An 8662-nucleotide genomic window follows, 5' to 3' on the forward strand; every position below is an offset into this window, starting at 1 on the left:
GTATATTTAGTTTTAGTAGATCCAAAGATTTCTAGGCGGTTGTATCAATTTAATTTCCCACCAGGCATGCATGAGAATTCCAGTTGCTCCACATCCTTGCCAACAACACAGTATTTTTGTCCTTTTAATTTCAGACATTCTGGTTTAATCTGTATTTTTATTATTAGAGATGAAGTTGATTATTTTTGATGTGTGTGTATTGATGATTCAGATTTCTTGCATTTTGAATTGCTTGTTCAAGAAGACTTCTACCCTTCTTTTGTATTAGAGAGACTGTTTCTTATTGATTTTGAGTCCTTTGTTTATTATTATTAATATTATTGTCACACTTGGTAGTATATGTTGCCAAGAGATATATGCTTTTGTTTATATAGAATGGGGCTGGAAGCAAACATGTATTGAAGCCTTACTATGGACCAGGCACTGCCCTCAGTGTTTTATAAATAATCTCATCAATTCTTATGGTTTCCCTGATGGTGCAACTGGTAAAAAAAATATCTGCCTGCAATGTAGGAGATACAGGAGACTTGGGTTCAATCCCTGGGTCAGAAAGATCCCCTGGAGGAGGAAATGGCAACCCAATCCAGTATTCTTGCGTGGAAAATCCCATGGGCAGAGGAGCCTAGTGGGCTATAGTCCAAAGGGTGGCAAAGAGTCAGATACGACTGAGTGTGCATGTACATATCAATTCTTATAGTTTACAGAAGAAGAAATGGAAGACACAGAAAGGTTAAAGAGCTTGCCTAAAATCATACCGTGAATAATCACTGGGGTGGGATTCATAGTACACCACTGCACACCAGATAGTGAGTCTACCATCTCATGAGTTTTCAGCTGGAGCACTGATTGTCAAAGTTACTGGCAGGAACTGTGGAGTCTTCCGTCTTGGAGTCATGATTTCATTCCATGACGTGACTGATTCTGTTTTATTCTGTTTGTGTGCTCATCCTGATTCACATGGGAAGCGATGTAGTGTTATCAGGATTTCTGAAACCATTGGGCAATAAGCAGCTGAGATCCCTTTGGTGGTCATCCATTAGTCTGCGACCCTGTCTCCCCAACCCTCCTCCCTGCTGGTACCCTTGGCCCCTGGCAGACCATGCTTCTTGGTGTCTCCTGCCCACTGCTTGGGTTCAGGGCTCTCTAGCTCAATCCTGTACATGCAGGGCTAAATTGCTATTAGAGACAGAGGTGCAGTTAATTCTTTTGGTATCATTCTCCTCTCACACCCGAGACACCTATAGTCCCACATTGAGAAGTGATTCTTGAAATAATAGGGGCAGCCAACTCTGGTTCTGTTCATTCCAAGTACTTTGTGTACAGCACAGATAGGTAGGTCGTTTAATCCTCGAATGTTTTCTTGGAATAACAGTCATACCTACCACTTACCTGCCCACAGGGATATAAAGTGGAAATATGAATTATTAAAATGTGGTATTCAAAATTTAAATATTTTTAAAACTAAAAGTTCAACAATCCAAAAGGGAAATTATGATGGAACATGAAACAGTGGGAGTTTGCAAGAACTCTTCCTTGTCTTGGGAACTACAGTGGCCTGGGGGTTAGTGCTTGGGCTGGGCATTGGATACCCCAATTCTGCCCTGGGCACTGGCTACTAAATTCCTTGCAGTTGTGGAATTTTCATCTCTGGTGATCTAGACCCTGTGAAGCAGGTCCTCTTCCTCTAAGAGGGGCTGGTGGCCACTCATCCCACCTCTGCTATCATCACTCTAATCTCAGGCTTCTCCCCTTCAATGACTGCTGGCCTCCCCTCTCAGTCACTCCCTGCCAGACACTCTCCCCCAAACCAATCCTCAAAGCGTATCTGGATTCATCTTAAACCATCTATATCAACAGGTCATTTCTCAAAAGCCCACAGTAAAAGAAATGCATTTTAGAATATAACCCTCCAGCTACTGCATTTTAGAATATGACCCCCCAGCTACGTGTGTGGGCATATACACATTTGTATGCATACATATGGGCTTCCCTTGTGGCTCAGCTGGTAAAGAATCCGCCTGCCAGGTCAGGGAGACATGGGTTCGATCCCTGGGTTGGGAAGATTCCCCTGGAGAAGGGAAAGGCTACCCCACTCCAGTGTTCTGGCCTGGAGAATTCCATGGAGTCCATGGGGTTGCAAAGAGTCGGACACAACTGAGTGACTTTCACTTTCACTTTTCATGCATACATATATACATGCAACAGGTAAAGAAACTCGAGACAAGATTCATGAGGAACCTCCCTGGTGGCCCAGTGGTAAAGAATCCATCTTGCAATACAGGGGATGCTGGTTTGATCCCTGGTTGTGGAAATAAGATTCCACATGTTGTGGGACAATGAAGCCTACATGCCACAACTCTGAGCTCATGCACCACAACTGGAGAGCCCTCGAAATGCCCTGAAAAGGTCCCAAATGAAGCGAGGAAGATTCTGAGAGTGCCTCAACTAAACCCTGAAGAAGTCTAATTAATTAATTAATTTTTTAAAAGGTTCATGAAATGTGAATTTCCTATGTGATAACCTCTCTGGCATCTTCTATTCCATTCCATTCCATTTTATTCTATTCCGTTCACTTAATTTGATTCTGCTTTATTAAAATTAATGTTGCTGGTGCCCCAATGCCTTTATTTCATGATCCCTTCATGGGTTGTCCCCATACTTTGACTCAGAGGGAAAGTTCAACATTTTTAGACTTCTTTGCAAGGTTTTTGTGACCTGGCTAGCCCCAGATTCCCCACTCCTGCCACCCACCGACTATCATCCTATCAGCTTTTTTTTTTAGGACTCCATGTAGAACTCGTGGCTTTATTTACCCAAACTGGCCCACTGCAGCAGTTCCTGACGCTCAAGGCTCTTCTCTGGCTGTCTTGGTGTGTCTCATTCTCTTCTTTATCCTGTTGGTCCTATAAGCCCAGCTCAGTTTCTGCCTCCTTCCTGAAGGGTCCCTGACCACAGTCCTCTCTGGTTTTCTGCCTGGTACACCTGGCACCTAGATCAGGAGAATGGGCTCTGCTTTCTTGATGCTTAATTTATGAATCACCCACCATATCTAGGTTGCTTTCCCAGTTCAAACCATGGAGAAATGCTTGCCCAGAAGTAGAACACTTAGCAGGTCAGCAAGTTACTGAAAGTAAAAGTGTTAGTCACTCAGTCGTGTCCGACTCTTTGTGACCCCATGGACTGTAGCCCACCAGGCTCTTATGTCCTTGGGATTCTTCGGACAATAATACTGGAGTGGGTTGCCATTCCCTCCTCTGGGGGATCTTTCCGACCCAGGGATCAAATTTGGGTCTCCTGCATGGGAGGCAGATTCTTTACCGTCCAAACCACCAGGGAAGCCCCACCCCCCGACCCCAGCAAGTTACTGGTGGCTCAGAATACCCAACGCTTCCTTTCCCACAGCCTCTACTTTCAGACTGCCTGTGGTAATGGTGAAGAAATCAGAATGTTTCGGTAACATGTTGGAACCAGAAACCGATTTTCTGGCTGAGGTAAACAGTGCTATATAGGCAGGTACACCTGAACAAACGTTTTGCGTGCTGCACTTAAAGACGGTGACATAGACTTTCGTAAGGCTAGCCAAACAACCTAGCGTCCACTCAGAGCATTGTTTTTACAGGAAAATACATTACATCGCATAAGGCTCTACACCACTGACCTACAAACAACTTTTGGAGCTCTGCCTGTCCTTGGATTAGCACCTCCTATACTGCCCTGGCTCACCCCGTTTCTATGTGAGTATATCTCTATCTCCCCAACTCGATGCCAAGCCTTGGAGCACAGACCTGTGTCCCCAGCTTCCCTCTATTTGCTCCCAGGCTGAGCAGGGCGTCTCCTCTCTCTGTAACCACTTGTGGGTGACACCGCCCTCCCCAGCCTCCTCTGCCCACCCAGCCTCCTCGGCTCTGCCTTCCTCTTGGTTTATCCCAGAGTAAGTGGGTCCCATCCATTGTTTGGAACATCTTAGGGATTCTTAGCAGGAAAGTGAAAACAAAGAGAGGAGACAAGAGAATAAGGGAGGAGAGGAAAGGCAGAGGCATGGAAGGAAAAGGAGATGAGAGAGGTGAGAAGGCAGACGGAGAAATGTAGAGAGGAAGACAGAAGGCAGAGAGGGAGAGGGGGAGAAAAAAAAAGAAAAATGTTAAATAGGGGAAGAAAGAGGTGAGAAGAGGAAAAATAAGAAGAGGAGAAAATAGATAAAAGGGCAGTAAAAGAAAAAGAAAGAAATTCTACCAATTTGACCAGAAATTGTTTTCCTGATGCGGGGGACAGAATGAGACTAGGTGAAAGCAAGAGAATGAGAACTATGGTTCAGGATTCCTGTCTTAGATGAAAGGAGACCAAGGTGCACAGAGTTTTGACTCTACAAGATGAGAAGAATCATGGAGATGGGTGGTGGTGATGGCTGTACAATATTATATGTCCATTTAATACCACTGAGCTGTACACCTGCAAGCGGTTAATGTTAGTCGCTCAGTTCAGTTCAGTTCAGTCGCTCAGTAGTGTCCAACTCTTCTGCGACCCCATGGACTGTAGCCCACCACCCTCCTCTGTCCAGAGGATTCTCCAGGCAAGAATACTGGAGTGGCTTGCTATTTCTTATTCCACAGGATTTTCCCAACCTAGGGATCCAAGCCAGGTCTCCTGCATAGCGGGCAGATTCTTTACCCTCTGAGCCACCAGGGACTCTGCAAATGGTTAAGATGATCAATTTTATGCCATCTGTATCTTGCCACAATCAAAAGCACTATTTAAAAAGTTCACATATATCCCCATTTGATCAAGCTTCCATTTGACATTCAACTAGTAGTTTATGTTTGGTATATATACTAAATTTCATGGCATATTTTTAAAAAATGTATATTTATTTACTTATTTGGCTGCACTGGGCCTTAGTGGCAGCACCAGGGATCTTTAAACTTTGTTGCAGCATGCAGGATTTTTAGTTGAAGCATGCAGGATCTAATTCCTTGATCAGGGATGGATCCCGGGTCCCCCTCTATTGGGAGGTTGGAGTCTTAGCCCCTCGACCACCAAAGAAGTCCCTTATTGCATATTTTTAAAGTATAAAATGAATTCCAAGCTTCATACTAGACATCCAATAGCATTGTTAATTCAAAATAAATAAGAGAAATGCTCCAGAAGGCAAAGACTGGGTGAGAAGGTAAATGAGGGAAATTTATGGGGTTTTAAAACTAACACCCAAAAAAGATGTCCTTTTCATTATAGAGGACTGGAATGCAAAAGTAGGAAGTCAAGAAACACCTGGAGTAACAGGCAAATTTGGCCTTGGAATATGGAATGAAGCAGGGCAAAGACTAATAGAGTTTTGCCAAGAAAATGCACTGGTCATAGCAAAGATCCTCTTCCAACAACACAAGAGAAGACTCTACACATGGACATCACCAGATGGTCAACACTGAAATCAGATTGATTATATTCTTTGCAGCCAAAGATGGAGAAGATTTATCAGTTCAGTTCAGTTCAGTCGCTCAGTCATGTCTGACTCTTTGCGATCCCATGAATCGCAGCACGCCAGGCCTCCCTGTCCATCACCATCTCCTGGAGTTAACTCAGACTCATGTCCATCAAGTCCATTATGCCATCCCGCCATCTCATCCTCTGTCGTCCCCTTCTCCTGCGCCCAATCCCTCTCAGCATCAGAGCCTTTTCCAATGAGTCAACTCATTGCATGAGGTGGCCAAAGTACTGGAGTTTCAGCTTTAGCATCATTCCTTCCAAAGAAATCCCAGGGCTGATCTCCTTCAGAATGGACTGGTTGGATCTCCTTGCAGTCCAAGGGACTCTCAAGAGTCTTCTCCAACACCACAGTTCAAATGCATCAATTCTTCGGCACTCAGCCTTCTTCACAGTCCAACTCTCAGCATCCATACATGACCACAGGAAAAACCATAGCCTTGACTAGACGGACTTTAGTCGGCAAAGTAATGTCTCTGCTTTTGAATATACTATCTAGGTTGGTCATAACTTTTCTTCCAAGGAGTAAGTGTCTTTTAATTTCATGGCTGCAATCACCATCTGCAGTGATTTTAGAGCCCCCCAAAATAATGTCTGACACTGTTTCCACTGTTTCCCCATCTATTTCCCATGAAGTGATGGGACCGGATGCCATGATCTTTGTTTTCTGAATGTTGAGCTTTAAGCCAACTTTTTCACTCTCCTCTTTTACTTTCATCAAGAGGCTTTTTAGCTCGTCTTCACTTTCTGCCATGAGGGTGGTGTCATCTGTGTATCTGAGGTTATTGAGATTTCTCCCAGCAATCTTGATTCCAGCTTGTGTTTCTTCCAGTCCAGCGTTTCTCATGATGTACTTTGCATAGAAGTTAAATAAGCAGGGTAACAATATACAGCCTTGATGTACTCCTTTTCCTATTTGGAACCAGTCTGTTGTTCCATGTCCAGTTCTAACTGTTGCTTCCTGACCTGCGTACAGATTTCTCAAGAGGCAGGTTAGGTGGTCTCATATTCCCATCTCTTTCAGAATTTTCCACAGTTTATTGTGATCCACACAGTCAAAGGCTTTGGCATAGTCAATAAAGCAGATATAGATGTTTTTCTGGAACTCTCTTGCTTTTTCGATGATCCAGCAGATGTTGGCAATTTGATCTCTGGTTCCTCTGCTTTTTCTAAAACCAGCTTGAACATCAGGGAGTTCACGGTTCACGTATTGCTGAAGCCTGGCTTGGAGAATTTTGAGCGTGACTTTACTAGCATGTGAGATGAATGCAATTGTGCAGTAGTTTGAGCATTCTTTGGCATTGCCTTTCTTTTGGATTGGAATAAAAACTGACCTTTTCCAGTCCTGTGGCCACTGCTGAGTTTTCCAAACTTGCTGGCATATTGAGTGCAGCACTTTGACAGCATCATCTTTCAGGATTTGAAACAGCTCAACTGGAATTCCACCACCTCCACTAGCTTTATTCGTAGTGATACTGTCTAAGGCCCACTTGACTTCACATTCCAGGATGTCTGGCTCTAGATGAGTGATCACATCATCATGATTATCTGGGTCATGAAGATCTTTTTTGTACAGTTCTTCTGTGTATTCTTGCCACCTCTTCTTAATATCTTCTGGTTCTGTTAGTTCCATATCATTTCTGTCCTTTATCGAGCCCATCTTTGCATGAAATGTTCCCTTGGTATCTCTAATTTTCTTGAAGAGATCTCTAGTCTTTCCCATTCTGTTCTTTTCCTCTATTTCTTTGCACTGACCGCTGAAGAAGGCTTTCTTATCTCTTCTTGCTATTAGTCAACAAAAACAAGACCAGGAGCCAACTATGACTCAGATCATGAACTCCTTATTACCAAATTCAGACTTAAATTGAAGAAAGTAGGGAAAACTGCTAGACCATTCAGGTATGACCTAAATCAAATACTTTATGATTATACAGTGGAAGTGAGAAATAGATTTAAGGGCCTAGATCTGATAGAGTGCCTGATGAACTATGGAATGAGGTTCGTGACATTGTACAGGAGACGGGGATCAAAACCATCCCCATAGAAAAGAAATGCAAAAAAGCAAAATGGCTGTCTGGGGAGGCCTTACAAATAGCTGTGAAAGGAAGAGAAGCAAAAAGCAAAGGAGAAAAGGAAAGATATAAACATCTGAATGCAGAGTTCCAAAGAATAGCAAGAAGAGATAAGAAAGCCTTCCTCAGTGATCAATGCAAAGACATAGAGGAAAAGAACAGAATGGCAAAGACTAGAGATCTCTTCAAGAAAATGAGAGATACCAAGGGAACATTTCATGCAAAGATGGGCTTGATAAAGGACAGAAATGGTATGGAACTAACAGAAGCAGAAGATATTAAGAAGAGGTGGCAAGAATACACAAAGGAACTGTACAAAAAAGATCTTCATAACCTGGATAATCATGATGGTGTGATCACTCATCTAGAGCCAGACATCTTGGAATGTGAAGTCAAGTGGGCCTTAGAAAGCATCACTACGAATAAAGCTAGTGGAGGTGATGGAATTCCAGTTGAGCTGTTTCAAATCCTGAAAGATGATGCTGTCAAAGTGCTGCACTCAATATGCCAGCAAGTTTGGAAAACTCAGCAGTGGCCACAGGACTGGAAAAGGTCAGTTTTTATTCCAATCCAAAAGAAAGGCAATGCCAAAGAATGCTCAAACTACTGCACAATTGCATTCATCTCACATGCTAGTAAAGTCACGCTCAAAATTCTCCAAGCCAGGCTTCAGCAATACGTGAACCGTGAACTCCCTGATGTTCAAGCTGGTTTTAGAAAAAGCAGAGGAACCAGAGATCAAATTGCCAACATCTGCTGGATCATCGAAAAAGCAAGAGAGTTCCAGAAAAACATCTATATCTGCTTTATTGACTATGCCAAAGCCTTTGACTGTGTGGATCACAATAAACTGTGGAAAATTCTGAAAGAGATGGGAATATGAGACCACCTAACCTGCCTCTTGAGAAATCTGTACGCAGGTCAGGAAGCAACAGTTAGAACTGGACATGGAACAACAGACTGGTTCCAAATAGGAAAAGGAGTACATCAAGGCTGTATATTGTTACCCTGCTTATTTAACTTCTATGCAAAGTACATCATGAGAAACGCTGGACTGGAAGAAACACAAGCTGGAATCAAGATTGCTGGGAGAAATCTCAATAACCTCAGAT

The sequence above is a fragment of the Budorcas taxicolor genome, chromosome 1, assembly GCF_023091745.1.
Source record: "Budorcas taxicolor isolate Tak-1 chromosome 1, Takin1.1, whole genome shotgun sequence".
In the NCBI taxonomy this organism is placed as follows: Eukaryota; Metazoa; Chordata; class Mammalia; order Artiodactyla; family Bovidae; genus Budorcas; species Budorcas taxicolor.